The sequence below is a fragment of the Geotrypetes seraphini genome, chromosome 1 (assembly GCF_902459505.1).
Source record: "Geotrypetes seraphini chromosome 1, aGeoSer1.1, whole genome shotgun sequence".
Taxonomy (NCBI): domain Eukaryota; kingdom Metazoa; phylum Chordata; class Amphibia; order Gymnophiona; family Dermophiidae; genus Geotrypetes; species Geotrypetes seraphini.
In genome coordinates this window covers 346,459,058-346,478,291 of record NC_047084.1, presented here as the reverse complement: position 1 = coordinate 346,478,291, position 19,234 = coordinate 346,459,058, and the positions used below count along the sequence as shown (strand labels likewise).

Below are 19,234 nucleotides of genomic sequence, written 5' to 3'. Positions count from 1 at the left end.
AAATGAGGAAAGGGAACAGTGGGACAGATTTAAAGGGATGCAAGAGGGAGGAATGTTGGACATAGTGGTGAAGGGAATGGAGGGAGAGATGTGGCATGGTGCTGGAGAGGGGTGATAGAAGGAGAATTGTTGGGCATAGGGTGAAAAATGCTGCACATGGTCCAAGGGATGAGAGAGGGATAAATGCTGGACCATGGTAGGAGGAACCAATGGTCAGCAACAGAAGAATTTACAAAAGACAGGAAAACAGAAACTGAGACCAACTTGATGGAAAAATAAGTCTCCAGACAACAAAGGTAAAAGACGGTATTGACTAAAATATGCTAGCATTGGGAAATGAATACAGTGTCTTCGTATTGTGTTCAAAAGAAAAGGAAATGCATTTCTGGTTTTATTTCTACAGTGTAGTTGAAGTACTTGCTGACCCCTGGCTGTGGCTGTGGCTGTGGCTAGTGGTGATCCCCAAGCACTGCGAGCAGAGGACCTCTTCTAGAGACAGACAGAACTCCCTTCCACCAAGCGCAGCAGCTGCTGGCAGCATCCATGAGACACTGAGGTGCCAGCATCTGTGACTCAGGGACGCTACTGCTGCCTGCCAAGCTTAGCAAAAGGGAGCCCCGGCCACTTCAGAGGAAGTCCTCAGCTGACATAGCTTGAGGGGTCCTCATAAGCTGAGTATTTATATTTTATATTTACATTAGAGGTTCTGGTAGAAACCCGTTTACAAAGTATGTATTCTTCACATTTAATATTTCCAAATTAATAAAGTCTCTTTGCTTATTTGTAAATGGGTAGCATAATTAAATGAAATAACTATTTCTGAAGTTTATAGGGACAGGCGGAGATGGAGGGGATTCTTCGCGGGGACGGGTGGGGATGGAGGGGATTCCTTGCGGGGACAGGTGGGGACGGAGGGATTCCTCGCGGGGACGCATGGGGATGGGTGGGATTCCTCACAGGGACAGGTGGTATTTTGGCGGGGACGGGTGGGGACGGTTAGGGACGGGTGGGATTTCTGTCCCAGCCAAACTCTCTATTCTAAATTCTACAGGAAATTAAATGTGATGCAAGAGAGGAGCAGACTTATTGCCTGTTTCCCAAATCCTTATAGCATTTGAAACACTAATAAAGGTTAAAACTGAATAGAAAATGCTCTAACAATCACATATGTTTGGCGTTCCTTTTTCATTTCTGAATTTTCTTATTGTACCCTCTTGAATGGGCTTTGTATGCCAGAGCAGTTAAGCAAATCTAATAAACCTGAACTGTTAGCACTGGATTAGTATGGGAGTCCTTACCAACTACAAAATGGTGGCGCTAAGGGCTCATGCATTAATACACAAAATAAAGAGTGGAATTGTCCTAATGAGACTGGTGAACATAAGCTGTTAGCAATGTCATCTTGAAGCAGGGACTTTAGATCATTTATTGTTCTATTGTCCATAGCCAAGTTGAACAAGCGTTAATAGTTTTTGAGCCCTTCTTTTCTCATATGATGTGGATCAAAATATTCTAAAACTATTAATTAAATTTAAAAATTGTTTGAAAAAATTTTGATAAGAAAACTCCTTTCAACCTGTGTATCCTATGTAGTTAGTGCAACCCAAAAGAATATACTACCAAATGCATTTGATCACATAACTGGTACCCCATGTTTTCTCCCTGTAACCATTGAGCCACTAAAGCATACTCTTCTAACAATGTTTAATTTACGTTTAATCTAATGATAATAATAAGAAAAATCAATAGTATCTGGTTTTCTTCTTTTTTGAACCCAGGACAGTGAACAGTTTTCTGCGTACATGCACATATAGCCATTGTCATCTTCACCACAGAAGAGTTATTCTTGGAAGGATAAGCCTTTGTGTTGATTGAAACCAACAGGGGTCCTAGGAGTAAGAAATCGCATATCCTTGAATCAGAACTTAATTTGAAAAATATTTGGACCTCCTGTTTAAATCCCTAAACATGTCTATCCCAACGAGAAGCATTGGTCCAGAGAAATTGATTTGTCTCGTAATTCTTCAGTTGGTTTTTTCAAGAACTGCCCTTGGTGGGAATGTACTGATTTGGCCAACAGGCGGCAGCCATTGGTTAAATGTTAAAGTCATTATAGAAGAACTGATAAACAGAGGTCACAATGTCACAGTGCTGATATCCTCAACTTCCCCATATGTCAATACCAAAAACACATCATCAGCTTTGCATTACAAAGTCTTTCAAGTTCCATATGATAAGTTTTACCTGTATTCAATATTAGATGGTATAATGAACCTTTGGATGTATGAAAAGCCAAAAATAAGCTTCTGGCAGTTCTACAAGGGACTAGGTGTGTGGTTTGGTAAAGTGAACCAAGCAAATAGACACGATTGTGATGCAGTATTGAAAAATGACGATTTACTGCAACAGTTGCAAAGGAGTAAAATCGATGTGGTTTTATCAGACCCAGTAATGTTATGTGGTGACCTCATTGCCATGTCACTGGGAGTTCCATTCTTGTATTCTCTACGATACACACCAGGATCAACTGTGGAGAGGTTCTGTGGGCAGATGCCCGCACCCCCATCCTACGTCCCTGCTGCCCTCTCCGAAATGAGTGATACCATGTCGTTGATGGAAAGGATGAAGAATATTGTATCGTATATCCTACAGGACCTCATATTCCAGTCCTTATATGGGCATTGGGATGAGTACTACAGTCAAATTTTGGGTAAGCCTGAATCATTTCCACCACTGATGTTTCACACCTTTGCAAGTTTTGTGCTCTTTGGCCCTGATTCTATAAACGGTGTCTAACTCGTATGCACCATTCAGCAAGGTTGTCAATCAGCCACTAGGCACTGTTTACAGAATCACATCTAGCAGCGCATAAGCATTCTTAGGGGCAAGTAGGCATTAAAATCTTATGCGTACTGCCATTTAGGCCAGGGTTTTCTTGGCCTAAATGAGTGTGCCTAAGGTAGGCACCTACCAGCATCTAAGTGAATTCACTCCCAAACTCCACCTCAAATCCACTCCAAACCATGCTTACTTGCTGGTAGATGCTTTGCTGGAGATTCCTACCTCAAAGTGGTAGGCGCTTACCGAGTTAGACACCTACTAGCTAATTAACTTTTTAATCATTTTTAATTTTTTCTTAATAGTACTTTTAATTATCAGCTCTGATTAAACCAATTAAAAAATTAAGTTAGAAGGCAACTAGGATGGCTAGTTGAGCCAATCTAGGTGACTAATGGCCTCTTCTATCAAACTGCGCTAGCAATTTGTAGCGCGGTGAGCCGCGCTGAATGCCCTGCGCTGCTCCTGACACTCATAGAGTTCCTATGAGCGTCGGGAGCAGCGTGGGCCATTCTGCGCGGCTCTCTACTAGCACAGTTTGATAGAAGAGGCTCCAAGTTTAGGCACCATTTATAGGATCTGGACTTTGCCCTTGTGAAGTTGGAAAAAACCAAGGTGGAATACATTGATTAGTCTAGCCATACACTGTGCTGAAGAGACATTGAAACGTATTTGTGTGCTTGCATTTTATATTCTTTTTACCTCAATTTTCCACTTCTTAATGCTCTTGCTCATAGGAACAGCTCTGTGGATGCCAGTGGGGTTGAGTACTCAGTATTAAGCAGCCTCCTTCGGTGTGTCAAGGGAAGAGCAATTTGTTTTGTGTTTGGCACCCTAAATCATTTTGAAATGTTGGCCCCTAAGCCTGGTCTCCCAGACCACTGATCAAGGAAATTCAAGCTCTATAGACTGGCCAAAGGTTGCAGGGGAAATGTCCAAAACCAAGTTTATCAGCATTGCCTTTCTGTCAATAGGTGACTTACAGCCATAGCCATGTTTCCTTCTTCTCACAACTCAAATGCACTCTGGTTTATTTGAAAGTTTTAAACAATCAATGGTTTTAGACTCAATGAACAATAGAAAGCGAATTGGGGGATTTCTATACACTGTGCTCAAAAATGTCCTTGAGTCCTTTGGATTCTGCTAAAAGCTGAGTCATGGCCTCCAAAAAGAATGAAGGTTTTGTGCCCAGGATCACACATTAAAAAAACCTTTATCTTACATATCATACCAATCTATGCGGGTTACAATGCAGTGGCGTACCAAGGGAGGGGCGATCAAGTTTCCTTCTAAAATTAGTGTTATCCTTAAGTAATGTCTCCTGCATTAATTTTGAAGATTTAGGGCTCCTTTTATCAAGCTTCAGTGGGCGGTTAATGCGCGGAATACCGCGCGTTCAACCGCCTGCTGCGCTAGTCGCTAACGCCTCCATTGATGAGGCATTACTTTTTTGGTGTGCCGCAGGGGTTAGCACGTGATGAAATGTCCGACGTGCTAACCCCCGTAGCGCACCTTGATAAAAAGAGCCCTTAATGTCCTGTTGCTGATTTTCTGTTTGCGACTTAAGATCAGAAGTCATTTTCTTTAAGTCGAATTTCCAACTGTTGAAGTTGAAGGGCTATAGTTTTAGGTATATTAGCCACTAAGTCCCACAGGGCGTCCAAGGTTACATCCTGGGGCTTAGGAAAATAAGGAGTTTGTAAATGTATAAACTTCAGCTCACCCACTGGCAAGTCTTGTCGCTGTTCTAACTGGGCTAGTCCAGCCCCAGCAGCTGTTCTTTCCCCCAGATCCAAATTTAGGTTCCTTCAAACAAACTGGGAACCTAAGTCTCCATTCCCCGTGATATTCTCCACTGCCTCCGGAGGAGAAAGCTCTCCGACTCACAGAAGCTCCCCCTCCCTGGGGGAACTGGTAGTCTGGGGATGCGGGGGTAGTGCTCGCTGGTCAGGACTAAAAGTTGTCTCAAGCCCCAAGGATGACTGCTGCATGCCACTTCTTTGCAGCGTCTCCAGAGGGGGAGCCTCTGACGTTATTGGCGTACCCTGCATGCGCCTGATGAGTTCCTCAATACTGCCAACCGTATGAGCCCCGGAGCGTCGCAAGGCACTAGCGACGCTTCTCCCTCTCCTCTTGGGCATTCTTTCTGGTAAGAAGTTAATATTACACCGCTAAAAATTATTTAGGAAGAGGAAGCTCAGCGAAGCAAACGCACAAACGGCCTATGCTATCGCCATCTTGGATCCTCCCCGGGACTTTATTTTTTAATTTGTAAAGTGATGATTGCTATTTCTCTGTTTTTTCAAATTTACATCTGCTATCTTCTTTACCCAACATGTGGTGGACACCTGGAAAGCGCTTCCAGAGGACGTAATAGGGCAGAGTACGGTACTGGGGTTTAAGAAAGGATTGTACAATTTCCTGCTGGAAAAGGGGATAGAAGGGTATAGATAGAGGATTACTGCACAGGTCCTGGACCTGTTGGGCGTGAGCGGGCTGCTGGGCACGATGGACCTCAGATCTGACCCAGCGGAGGCATTGCTTATGTTCTTATTTTTATATTTTGCACAATATATTTCTGTGGTGTTGCATTGTATATAAACTCAGAGTCCACCTTCTTGGTAGTTCAGTTTACGTTTTGTCCATATATTTCTGTTTTACTCCCCTCTTTAACAAAACTGTAGCGCGGATTTTAGCACCGGCCACAGCAGTAACAGTTCCAACGCTCAAAGGAATTCTATGAGCATTGAAGTTGTTACCGCCGTGGCCAATACTGAAAACTATGCTAAGATTATATAAAAAGGAGGTGTGTGTGTGTGGGGGGGGGGGGGGGGTAGTTTGTGATCACATATTCCATACTGGGTGAAGGTGTTTTCTGTGTTCTGTGTGCATAAAAGACATGGTTTTCTGTTAGTATTGACTGTGCAGGATCAATCTGTACTAGTCTGGCTTGTTTAGTTTTACAATGGGTTTATTGATGTTCTACTGGTCACTGCAGTATGTAAGATACTGCCTTTTCCTAGGTACACTCTTGTTGTGCAATGTGTGGATTGTTATTATAAATCATGTTTTTCATATAGACGAGGGGGGGTGTCAAAAAATGATGGGTCCCGGGTGTCACATATGCTAGGTACGCCACTGTTACAATGTACAGAAAAACAAATTAATAAGCAAATGGCAGATATATATCAAAACCAGGCAGTAAAAATTTGAATAAAACAGTGACAAAATACTACTGCTACTACTATTAATTATTTCTATAGCGCACACAGAGTAAGAAAACTGTCCCTGCTCGAAAGAGCTTACAATCTAAATAGACAAGACAGACAAACAGGATGCCATGGATACAGTTAAGGGGAACGGTTAATCAACTGGCTGGGTTGGAGGGCAGAGGAGAAGGGTTAAGGATTGAAAGCTATATAAAAAAGGTGGATTTTCAGACTGCTTTTAAACAAGGGAAGGCAAATTAAAACAAAACATAATTAGAAGACTTCCTCACAGAACATGACTCAAATGTTGTTTGGCTGCTGGTTTCTAATATCTTGTCTTGTGGGTGGATTATTTCTGACTTATAACTCTCAAATCGTTGGACTTATTTTAACACTAGTTCTTAACAGATTATACAAGCATGGCTACATTCTTTAGAATGCATGAACAATAGCAAGGTTAGGGAGATTTCTATAGAGTGCGCTCAAAAATGGGTGCCAAAAAAGATTCGCCTTTTATAGAATCGCTCCTAGCGCCTATTCACATGCCCAAACTTTGGGCGCCAGACCTACACCTGCTGAAACCTGGTACAAATGCTGATGTCCCAAGTTGAGCACGCTGACCTCAAATTCTATAAATATGTGTGCAACTTTTTGGAACACCCTTGACATGCTCATGCCCATCTCATGGCCACACCCCCTTTTCAGATACACATTTTGGAAGTTAGGTGCCCTTTCCTTAAAGAATACTGCTCTGCAATGGCAAAAGCAGACAAGAGCCTATCTTTATTGAAGCCCTTGCTTCCTTTTGTCATTGCAGGGCAGAATAGTACAGTCAGATACTGAATTCTAAATTAGAATTACCACATGTCTAAACATCCGTTACTCCTTATTCATGAATTAGAATTAATCATTTGAAAATATTACTTAATTCACAATATTTAGCTTCAACAATTTATCCAAGAAAAAAAAAAAAGTTTATGGTAAAGTATAGTATCCTCCTGAAATGTTATATAAGTTACATAAACAAGTTTATTCAGTTAATAAATCATTCTTTATAACTTAACTAATGTACTGTTAAACATCCCATTGCTACATAACAAGCGTCCTTCCTTCTTTTTTTTATGTTTTGCATCATATTCTGCTTCTCTCTAGTTTATTAGTATTCAGAAAATTACAATTAGCTTTTCCATCCATCCAATTAACACACTTTAGAACCCATGACTATTAATCATTATTTTTCCCTTTACTTCCCTTTATGCAAGGCCTTTAATTAAACAAACCCAAAGACACATCTTTTAGTGCAAATAAACCATCCTCTACTGTGCCCATAATGTTTATAAACATCATGCTCCATTTTGTTTAAAGCATCAATTCAGGAGGTACTTCCTACATAGTCAACGCCTACAGTTTATGTACTAATTTTTCCTGCATTGGGCTTCAATTGTGTCTATTTCTATCACTCTTAAGTATAGCTGTAGCTAGCTGCATATAAAGGAATCCTATAATATAAGTTAGATAGCAAATGAGCAATACTGTCACCTCTGGATACCCTCTAGTACTCATTCTCCATTCAAAAGTCCCAGGGCTCCTCCAGTATATCTAATGATGAGAAGCTTCGGTCGGCTCCAGCTGAAAGGCCACTCGCATTGCTAAATGCGCTCTGACATTCAGTGCAACCGAGCTCAGCAATCCTCATAATCTTCACCTTCATAATCTTCACCATTTCCTTCTGTACTGACATGAAGACTGTATATAAGAGCGCAGACGCTTGTCCCTTGCTGGCTCACACAATCATCGTTAATCCCTGGAAGAGGAAGACAGCTGAGCGTAGCCGCTAGGTCCCTGTCAGCTCCCACAGTCTCTGTTGATCACCGGAAGAGGAAGACATCTGAACGGAACCGCTTGAACTCTCCTGGCTCCCACAGTCACCATTTGTCTCCAGAAGAGGAAACAGCTGAGTGCATCGTCGCACCCTCCTATACTTCGAAGCGCCTCAGGAGAGACCAAAGCACGTGCTACCGTCTCACCCCCCGGCATCCAAGATGAACCCTCCGTTCCTCCATCGGAAGCACCAGGGAGTAGGTGCATTTCATCTCATGCAGCAGCTCACCTGAGATCTTCTGTGCTTGAAAACATGCAGGTTTGTCTCTTAGCGGGAATCCTTCTCACCTTTACTTTCCATGGGATTATCACCAGGAAACTTCCTGGCTGTGTATCAGAAGGAAATCTTCTCAAGGCCTCATTTGATACTCCTCCCCTTTTTCCTTTACATTCTTTTTGACGTCAGATAAGTATGAATATTTATCCACTTATTTGCTTTCTCCACTCTATTGTAGAATCTTCTTCAATTCTAATCATTCCAAAACAGTTAATAAATCAATTGTAGCAGCCATCTTGGTATCCATTAAAGTATATGGAAAAAGAGAAAAATAAATTAAAATATTAAAATTCCTCTATATTTATCCTCCAACTCCAAACTTTTCTCATCCAATTAAAACATGTGGAAACAAAATTTCAAACACAATTTCTATCCATCTAAAGTTTTGATTCAATGAATTAATTAAACTCTAATTCATAGGTGTTTCTTGAGACAATAAAAATTCCTTAAGTTTTTCTGGATCATCAAACTGATGAAATTTTTCCTTTTATGTAATTCTCATTAATACAGGGTAATATAATCCATACTTAGCTCCTATTTCTTTCAGAGGTTGTCTAAGTTGTAAAAACTTCTTTCTGATTTGGATAGTCTCTTTTGCAAAATCTTGGAGAAAAATCAACTTTGAATCCTTGTATGTGAGATTTTTTGTCTCTTTTGCAGCTTTTAAAATATCCAGTACCTGTTGGAATCTTAGTAATCTGAATATTACAGTTCTTGGTTTTAATTTGTTTTTAACTTTTCTCATTCCAATCCTATGCGCTTTTTCAATTTCTAGTGGACTTTTTATTTTAATTGGAAGAATTTTTGGTATTATATCTTCTAGGAAAGAGATCATATTTTTCCCCTCAACTCCTTCCTTTAATCCAATTATTCATATATTCTGACTTCTAGACCTATTCTCCAGGTCTATCATTTTTTTTCACTTCCATTAACATATTATGATCTTCTTTGTAATTTTGTTGTATGTGTTCAATTTTTTCCATTTTGTTTTCTATCTTGTCCATTCTGTTATTTAATATATCGAATTTGCTGTTCATAAGATTCATCTCTTGTTTCATTTCCATTAGATTTAAATTGATTTTCCTTAATTCTTCCATTACCTCAATTATATTTAAGGCATCCATAGGCAAAGGAACCTTGCTGGAAGACTGTGGATCTTCTTTTAATCTTTTGGTCTTTCCTGTTGATTTAGTAGGAGTTTCTTGAAACTTTTGTTTAGTTGAGGTCATTTCCTGGAATTTTAAATTGAATCAGAAGAAAAATTGTTATTTTAATTCAAATAAATAATGCTCTTAGGAGGGAGCTCAGCCGTTAGCCAGCCATCCACTCAGGCTCCAAGTTCCGGAAAGCTTATGTTCTTATGTTGTCTGGTTGCACTTCCTTCTGACTGTGCATCTTTTCTTTCTTTCTTTCTCTCTCCCTGCCCTCCATTTCTTTCTGTCTCCCTTTCTTTCTTTTCTGACACTCCTCACATGCACCCTCCACTGTCCACCTCAAACACTTGCTCACTGCAGAGCTGCTTATCTTTCTGACCATCATGTTTTCCTCTGTTCCATAAAGCTGCAGCAAGAAGCTGAACAGAAAATCATTATTGCTGTGATCATCCTTGTTGCGCAGCTCTAGAGACCAGACCCCCTGTGGATTCTTTCTGTCTCCCTGCCCCCCTTTTCTTTTTGTCTCCCTTCCCTCCCCAAGCAGAAGCAGATGCCGGTTTCTCCAAGCATTGCTGATGCAGCAGCAGATCAAGTGCATGCAGCAGCGACTGCACAAGCCTCCCCCCCATGTCAATTCTGACGTTGGAAAGGAAGTTCCGGGCCAGTCAGGCAGTGATTGGCTGGCCTCGAACTTCCTCTCTGACATCAGAATTGACGTCGGGTGGGGGGGAAGGCTTGTGCAGTCGCTGCTGCATGCACCTGATCTGCTGCTGCGTCGCGAAGCAGGAGAAACATTGCCTTTAGATCACCTGCCCCATTTACCCCACGCACAGCTTCAAGACGCTCTTTCTGAAAACAGGACATTTCAGCATCCCAAAGCTGTGTGTAGGGACAACGGAATAGGCAATCTATAAACAGGACTTATGGTCACATTAGGTAAACCCAGAGTTGGATTAAGCCATAGGCAAACTAGGCACGTGCCTCAGGCCCAAAGGGGGCCCTGTCAGATATTCTCAGGAGGCTAGGATTGCCAACTGTCTGGATATTTTCAGGATTTTAAAATGTTACAAATTACCTCTCTCAAAGCCAGAAGGATGGCTAAGTGTGTGGATATTTTTTAGAGTTTACACCATTACAGCTCTCCATGCCCTTCCTTTCCATTGCAGGAGCTATGATAGGACAGACAGGTGGGGTCGCTCCAGAGGAATGCTTAAAAGATGGATTCTCGAGGGAGGGAGGGTTCTTGAGTGGGCAGACTTATTGGGCCATCGGCCCTTTTCTGCCGTCATATTCTATGTTTCTATGACTCCATCCAATGGGAAGGCTGCTCTAGTCACAGGAAGGAAGAGCCGAGCTGCAAAGTCTGTGAGGGAAATAGAAGTTACTTACCTATAACAGTAGTTCTCCATGGACAGATGATCTTACAGCCACACTAGTGGTTACGTTACCCAGACAGAGCCAACTCGATAGTAGTTTTACAGATACTTAACCTCCCCTTCCCTCCCCCCTTACCACCCCCCCCAAAAAAAATTAAAATACAGGTATACCCCAAAAAGAATAAGCATACTGTGGTGTGAAAATAAACACATCAAATATTAAACAATACTCAGTTAAATATTCAAGACACTGATGAGAGCATGTACAGTTAGTGAGGCCCCAAATGGTTCCCAAATAGCTCGCAATTGACGCCCCTGTATGGAGTCCATATCCGGAACATCCATGCGATAACTATGCATTCTTATAATAAAAAAGCTTATTCGATCTCCAGATTTAGGCCCACTTTTATCAAGCTGCTCTAGGGGTTGTTTTTTTTAGGGGGGTTATTTATTTAATTTTCAATTCAAATACAAGTATTAAGCTTTACAGGAAATAAAGAAAAGAATGTACAACCCAAATTTATATCTAACAATAAGGAAACCATTATTTCTTAATTATAGTCCTCAAACATTATAGTACGAGGCAAGAAAGAAACTCTACCAGAATAATATAATACAACAATTCAAAGATATAGAGTAGTCTACTTCGACTTTATAAATCAGATTTGAGTTACAATATTTTCCCCCATGAAACCCCCTTCCCTTCCAAAAAGAAACGTAACTGACTGGGTTCATAAAACACATACTTATTTTGTTGATACAAAATGAAACACTTGCAAGGAAATCTTAATTGATAAAATGCACCTAAAGAAACAACTTTATCTCGATATGTTAGAAATTCTTTTCTTCTGACTTGGGTCCATTTAGATACATCAGGAAAGAAGTAAATTTTTTCCCCAAGATAATAGATCTGTTTCACACTATAATATAGCCTTAAAATCAAGTCCTTATCCTGGTGAAAAGCAAAAGACACTATTAACGTTGCTCGCCCCTTTAATTCTATATCCAATGACTCCAAAATTTCTGATATTCCCTGTTGAGGGTCTTCATTCATATCTTTTAGTGTCTTTTTCAAAAAGTAGATCTTCTGAAGTGGGGGTACATTTTCTTCTGAAATTTTTAAAGTAGAGATCAGAAAATCTTTAAAAATTTCTCTTGGCATTTTATATTTAGGAATATGAAAGTTCAAAATTCTTAAGTTCAAATTCCTATTTTGGTTTTCCAAATTTTCTATTTTACAAAGTAAAAAAGCTTTATCCATTATTTGCTGTTTAATTGAACTTTTACTTTCCAAAGAATTTTGCTGAATTTCCCCAATCTTTACCTGATGGCCTTGTACCATAGTTTCTAATTGTTTAACTTTTACCGAAACACCAGACATTAATGAAATGAAGTTAATACATACAGTTTGGAGGTTATCAATCGCAAGCCAGAGGGAGTTTTGCAAGCAGCTTGAATTCGAGTAGTTGGCTAGAGTCTTGCTCGGGATGTATCTCTCCAGCCCGGTTCATGCTATTTACGAGCTCTCCACTACTCGCACTCGGTGCTCCTCTCCCATTCAACAATGGTGACCCAGAAGACATTGAAGCTTCCCCTTCCAGAGTCACAAACAGTGGCTGCACTGTCGCGCTCAATAAATCCTGAGGTCCTGCTATCTTTATATTTTGTTCAATATTGGGGGATATGCACCACTTTTTCTTCACTTGTACTTGTTTAACATGTTTGCTTTTTCCTCGTAATGCTCCACATATTGATACATATCATCTTTTAGTCTCGCAATTCCATTTTTCTTTTCTTCCTTTCACTAATATATCTGACAAAATTTTTGTCTCCCTTTTTTACATTCCTAGCCATTTGCTCTTCCGCTTTTGCCAGATGTATCTCTCTCTCTTGGCTTCTTTCAGTTTCACCCAGTAGTCCTTTCTGGGTATTTTTATATTTCACGAATGCCTTTATTTTCTCTGCAACAAGTTTAGAGAACCATTTTGGTTTCCTTTTTCTCTTGTTTTTATTTATTTTCCTCACATAAAGATCTGTACCCATTTTTATTGCCCCTTTCAGCTTAGACCACTGTTTTTCCACTTCCTTTATGTCGTCCCATCCTAACAACTCTTTCTTCAGGTACACTCCCATTTTACTACATTTGAAATCCAGGACTTTGAGTTTTGTGTGGCTGCCCTCCACTTTAGCTGTTATATCAAACCAAACCATTTGATGATCGCTATTTCCCAAGTGGGCACCCATTTGACCATTAAAGATGCTCTCCCCATTTGTGAGGACCAGATCTAATATCGCTTTGTCCCTCATGGATTCCGTTACCATTTATCTGAGCAGAGCCTCTTGAAAGGCATCCACAATGTCCCTATTTATTTCCGATTCCGCAGACGGAACATTCCAGTCTGCATCTGGCAGATTGAAGTCACCCAAAAGCAGCACCTCCTCTTTCTTTCCAAACTTTTGGATATTCGCAATCAGATCTTTATCAATTTACTGCAATTGGAGGACTGTAGACTACACCCACATAAATAGAAGTTTCATCTTCACTTCTTTCTCTCCCCAGGACCCCTGCATTTCAGTCCCTTGGATACCGATCACGGGTCCATTCAATGCGTATCCAAGTTCACATGAGTTATTTCATGGGGTGGGTAAGGGAGGGGTATGGGTTTCATGGGGACCTGGATGTATATAAGAGATTCCTTAATAATTTTTTTTTACAAATGGAAGAGTGATAATTTGAAATTTATGGTAAATCAATTAAGATGCCTTTAAAAATGTATTCTCTGAACGTTAATGGACTAAACCATCCCATTAAGAGGAAAAAAAGTACTCAATTTTTTGAAGCAGCAACAGGCCGATGTTTATTTTATACAGGAAATGCATTTGTCATCAAGTGAATCAGTCAAATTGGAAGGGGGGGGTCAAGCACTGTTTTATTTGCACCTGCAGTGGGGAAGAAGGCTGGTGTGGCTATCCTGGTTACTAGGAAGTGTTCTGGTTACTAGGAAGTGTAATTCTCGAGCTGACCCTATGGGTAGATGGCTTCATGTTGATATGACTTCAGGAAAAGATGCCCTGAAGCTTCTTACTATTTATGCTCCTAATTCAAATCAGGCCGAGTTCTTTTGCATGCACTGCTTTCAATGCATATTCATTGGGGAAATCCTGAAAACCCGATTGGATTCCGGCCCTCGAGGACTGCAGTTGCCCATGTCTGGACTAGCCCAAAGTGGAAATGTTATGTCTAGAAATTCAATGTGTGACTGATAAAGGTATAGTGGTGGGACTACAGTGCCATTTGTCTGATCTATTTGAAGGAATAGACAATTAAACATTAGCAGAAATTAGAAAAGCAAATAAAATCTGCAACACTATAATAACAGGAGATCTTTACCCCAGTAGTGAATGGGACGGGTAAATGTCTTATCAATATACCCTGTAACATAGATGTTTTCAACCCAGTCCTTGGAGCACACCAAGCCAGTCAGGGTTTTCATGATAACCCCATTGAATTCATTCTCAAATACATGCCTCATTATAGTTCACAGCAATAACATAAAGTGATGAATTTTACCTAAGTGCACCCAATACTTCCTAGAGGGATCGTAGAGACACAATGAGAGATTTAAATTAGTCCCGTACTGATTGGGCAAATGCAAAGAAAGCAATGTTTCTAAATGCCATAAATGAATACTTCACAGAGCAGTAGAATCTTTGAATTGCTGAAAGGAGGGGGGACTACTATAGATCTATGCCACACAATTTGGTATGAAAGATATCAGTGGAAGGGTCACTTGGCATTAGTGATCATAATATCATGAAATGAAACTATCTCCATTGCAAGAATCCACCATCGAAGAACAATGTGCAGTAGTGCACTTTCTTTAGACAGAGGGAGTGAAACTTGTGGAAATTCACCATCGGATATTGACTCAGTATGGAAATAGCACCATCAATCAACAAAAGATTTTTGAGTGGGTAAAAAAGTTTAAAGTGGGAAGAGCATGTGCAACCAATGAAAGTTGTTCTCATCAAACATCAACTTTGCGCATACAAGAGCACATTGACTGGGCTGTTGCCTTAATTACAGATGACCGACATATACAAGTGTCTCAATTGGCTGCAAATTTATATATCAGCTATCGATATGCACGATGGGCTCCCAAACAGCATATTGATCTGCACAAGCAAAAATGTGTGGCGGTTGAGACCCACTTCCTGAGACAGTATGAAGAAGATCCAAGTATTCTGTAGAGAATTGTCACTGGCGACAGGACATGGGTGCATCACTGTGACCCGGAGAGCAAAAGACAAAGCTTGATGAAGAAAAAGGAGCGGTGCTCACCTGGCTTCAGGAGCGGCCGAAAAACTTAGGCCCAGATTCTATGAAAGGCACTTGATGTTAACTAGTTAGAACATACACCAGCTTAATTTTTTTTTAATTGGCTTAATCAATCAGCACCATTAATTGAAAGCACCATTAAAACAAATTTAAAAACCAACAAAAAATGGATTAACTCGGTAGGCGCCTAACACTTTGAGGTAGGCATCTATACCCAGGCACCTATGAACGTATTGTTAGGGGCGGATATGGTTTGTATTTGGGGTGTGGTTTGATTTAGGCACCTGTAGACTCCTAACTTAGGTGCTCTCATTTAGGCCAAGAAACCCAGGCTTAAATGGCAATGCGCCTAAGCAATCAATGCCTACCGGTGCCTAAGACCACTTAGGCACTGCTAGGCGCAATTCTATAAACAGTGCCTAGCGGATGATTGACAATTGCGCTTTCCGAGATGTCCATGTATGATTAATTAGTGTCAATTAGCATCAGTTATGAGGTGTTAATTGTCAGTTATTGTTACTGGTTATGCCAATTAATCAATCAAGATGTGCACACACAACGGCTACGCAGGCTGATGTGGGCACACATGCTTAAGTGCCATATACAGAATTTGGGCGTAAGTGACCAACTTTGCTGCACTTTGGTAAAAGAGCCCCAGTGATTTCCATTAGGAAGATACATGTTTTGACTCACATCATATGAGAAAAGAAGGGCTCCAAAACCTTTACAACTTATTTGACCCACAGCAGATTAACAAGGCTATGTCGTTACTACATATCACCATCCTTTAATATTTCATCATATTTATAATGAAATAGTCCCCAAATGACCTGTACAGGAAAAGCACAGCTTGCAGTATTCAGCTCATGCTTTGTTCTTCAATTTACATAAGAATGAGGTGTTTCATTTGGATCTGCATGTTTTATACCTGATTATGATGTATCCCACAGCAACTTAAAATAATGTGTGTTATTATAATATATTATACATTAATGCCATTTAACTCATGTTACAGGAAAAGAGAAAGGGGATAGGATTTAAAATACAGTAGAGCCTCGCTTCTCCAACCTACCTCAGTGACAAAGTCATTGAGATGCACAGGTTTCTCTTTCTTGGCATCACGTTTAAGTTCAAGTTCAACTTATTTGATATACCTGTACTGTTCAAAAGAGGAATCTAAGCGGTGTATAATTTTCTAAAATCAGGGGAAGGGCGAGAGTAAGACACCATTAAATGACATGATACAACACAGGATACTGGAGAAACATGGGGAGAGAAAATATATACATAGCATGAGAAGGATAGAGGGGAAGGGGAGGTACAATATGAGGCTTGGTGCATTCTCAGTCAATTTAATTAAAAGGCAACAGAGGTAGGTAAGATTCCTGGGCACATTGGCCTGGATTCTATAAACAGTGCCTAAATTGACCGGTGCTTAGTAAAATGGTGCCAGACGCATATCAATCTCACTTTGGCACCATTTACAGAATCACGCCTAGCAGTGCCTTTGTAAAAACTTAAGTGCCAGAAATGTACGCCAGAGTTTTGAAGGCCTACATTTCAGGTGCCTAAGTTTTTGGAGAATCACACTTAGCGGTGCCTAAGACACCACTGCCCATTAAAAATGCCCACCTAGGTATTAAGCACCAATAAGAGCCATGTGATAGGCGCCCACCTTTTATAGAATTGGGTAGCCACCTATCACCCATTGAAAATATTTTTTTCAGTTATTGAAGCTATTAAAGGAATTTTTCCAATCAAGTTAGACACCTAAAAGGTGCTTAACTTTAGGCGCCCTTTAGAGAATGTTGAGGAAGGTCAGAGCTTTTTTCCATCAACAACACTTTTCTGTCCTGGTTCAATCTATCATATTATCTAAGTTAGATTACTGTAATGCTATCTATCTTGGCATAACAAAGATCTGCCTTCAAAGACTCCAACTGATACAAAATACCATTGTGAAATTAATCTTTGGAAAAAGTTTAATTTGACCATGCTTCTCCTTTGCTTCTAAATCTTCACTGGCTTCTAGTCCATATCAGGATTCACTTTAAATATGCATGTATTACTTTTACATTTTTATATGGTATCTTCATCCCTTTTATCCCTTTATTATGAAATGCTTATAGGTTCTCCTATGCAAAAGGCACCCAACAATTCAAACTCTCCCTTCCTTCAGTGAAAGGAATCAAAGGAATCAAGAATTTCAGTCAATCTTTGGTTTTCAAATTATCTCAGCTATGGAACGAACTTCCTCTTATCTTAAGGGGCCCTGGTCCTTTTCAACTTTTTCACAAATCTTTAAAAACTATTTTATTTGCTAAACACTTCGGAAATCAGTCACATTAATATTTTCTGACTGGTTTTGGGGTTTTTATGTATTTCTTTTAGTTACTGTTAACCGAGTCAAGCTCCATTTGGGTTGAAGACCTGGTATATAAAACTAAGTTTTAGTTTAGTTTAGAATTTGGGCTATTAGGTTTTAAACTTTTTTTTTTTTTTTACTGCTTCCCCTTTTGAATCATGCATTCAATATACTTATATTTTATCCCTTATCCACTTATTCTGCATTATCCAATAATCTACATGAGATAATCAGGACTTTACTGCCTTTCTGTGGTTATAAAGTAGTTTACCTATTATATTCAGGCACTTATTTTGGACCAGAGGTAATGGAGGGCTAAGTGGTTTGCCCAGAATCCATGGCTACAGGGTGTGCTCAGGTGCCATGCACTAATTTTAGGCTTAGTGTATGCCTACCATGTGTTTGGAGGCAGAGGGGTGTGCTTGCGGCAGAGAATAGGTGTGCCCTGTGCTAATCGGTTGCATTGCGGGCATTGGTGTGTGCTGACCAGTTAGCACAGGATTAGTATGGGAGTCCTTACCAATTACAAAATGGTGGCGGTAAGGGCTCATGCACTAATAGCCACGGGCTAATTCAAATTAGCATGTGGCCATTAATGGGGGAATAAACTGCAGCCATTTTAGAGCCACCCTAAAAAGTGGCATGGGCAAGCAAGCAATCCACAATCTAACAATAGCACAGCCCACTTTTTAGCACAGCTGCAGTGGGAATTGAACCTGGTTTTCAGGTCACTAGGCTAACCACAACATATATTTCTAGCATGGTACATCTTAATTACTATACCTAGGGTTACCAGATTTTCTGTTTGGAGAATCCGGACTTCTAGACCTTGCCCCAGGCCCACCCAGTTCCACTTTGCTCCGCCCCATCACACCCCAGCCCCATCCCCTGCTGCCTGCTCTCGTTTGGCAGGATGGCATTCGCACATTCACAGATGCCCTTCTGCCCGACACAGTTTCAGGGGAAACTTTTCAAAACCTGGACAAAGTGCCGGGTTTTGAAAAATCATCCGGACCCACAGATATGTATTCAAAAGGAGGACATGACTGGGGAAATCCAGACATCTGGTAACCCTAACTATACTCCTTAATGGTTTAAGTTACAATGGCTCAATTGGTTACACAATAATCAATAAATTCATAGGCTATCGCCAGATTGAAACATTTAAAAGTTTTTAAATTTTTCTTTTTAATCTTTTATTCTTCTTAATTTTGTGAACTAACTTATGTATGAATACGTGCACAGCAAATATTGCTATATCTCCATATAGTGACTCTAACGGCGTCCATTACGGCAAAAGAAAGCCGAGGTGTAGAAAAAGTGACTACCATCGCTAAATTTCAAACTTCCTGAAGAAGCTCTAACTAAACCAAGTAGAGCGAAATGGAGTTCCTCCCTCTTATTAACAACCCTGGATAGATGGCTAAACATTCACGCTTAAGTTAAGTAATAGATAAGAACTTAAATATGGAGATTTAGCAATATTTGATGTGCACGTATTCATACATAAGTTAGTTCACAAAATTAAGAAGAATAATAGATTAAAAAGAAAAATTAAAAAACTTTTAAATTTTCATATAAATCCAATGAATAGACAATTGGAACCGATGATAGTCTGCAAGATGGTCACACACCGGGACTAGTTCCGAAGGTGATACCAGCAGACGCTTGAGTTCCATAGTCTATAAAACAAGTGAATGTTTCAATCTGGCAATAGCCTACGAATTTAGTGATTATTAAATTACAATGGCCCTTGTATACTCTCAATAACGTGACTATATTCAAGTAAGTTGAT

The 19,234-nt window shown here is 40.1% G+C and overlaps 1 protein-coding gene across 3 annotated transcripts in view; it reads left to right on the top strand.

Moving 5' to 3' along the window:
- Positions 1–19,234, top strand: part of LOC117369117 (UDP-glucuronosyltransferase 2A1-like) — a 207,005-nt gene that overhangs the window by 15,148 nt on the left and 172,623 nt on the right. Inside the window, exon 2 of one of the 3 annotated variants that reach the window (XM_033963147.1) lies at positions 1,779–2,710. The exons of 1 other annotated variant lie outside the window; for it this stretch is intronic. The gene's annotated coding sequence lies outside the window, so the exon portion shown is untranslated. The remainder of the gene's footprint in view (positions 1–1,778; positions 2,711–19,234) is intronic. One more of the 3 variants, XM_033963156.1, reaches the window with a different exon arrangement.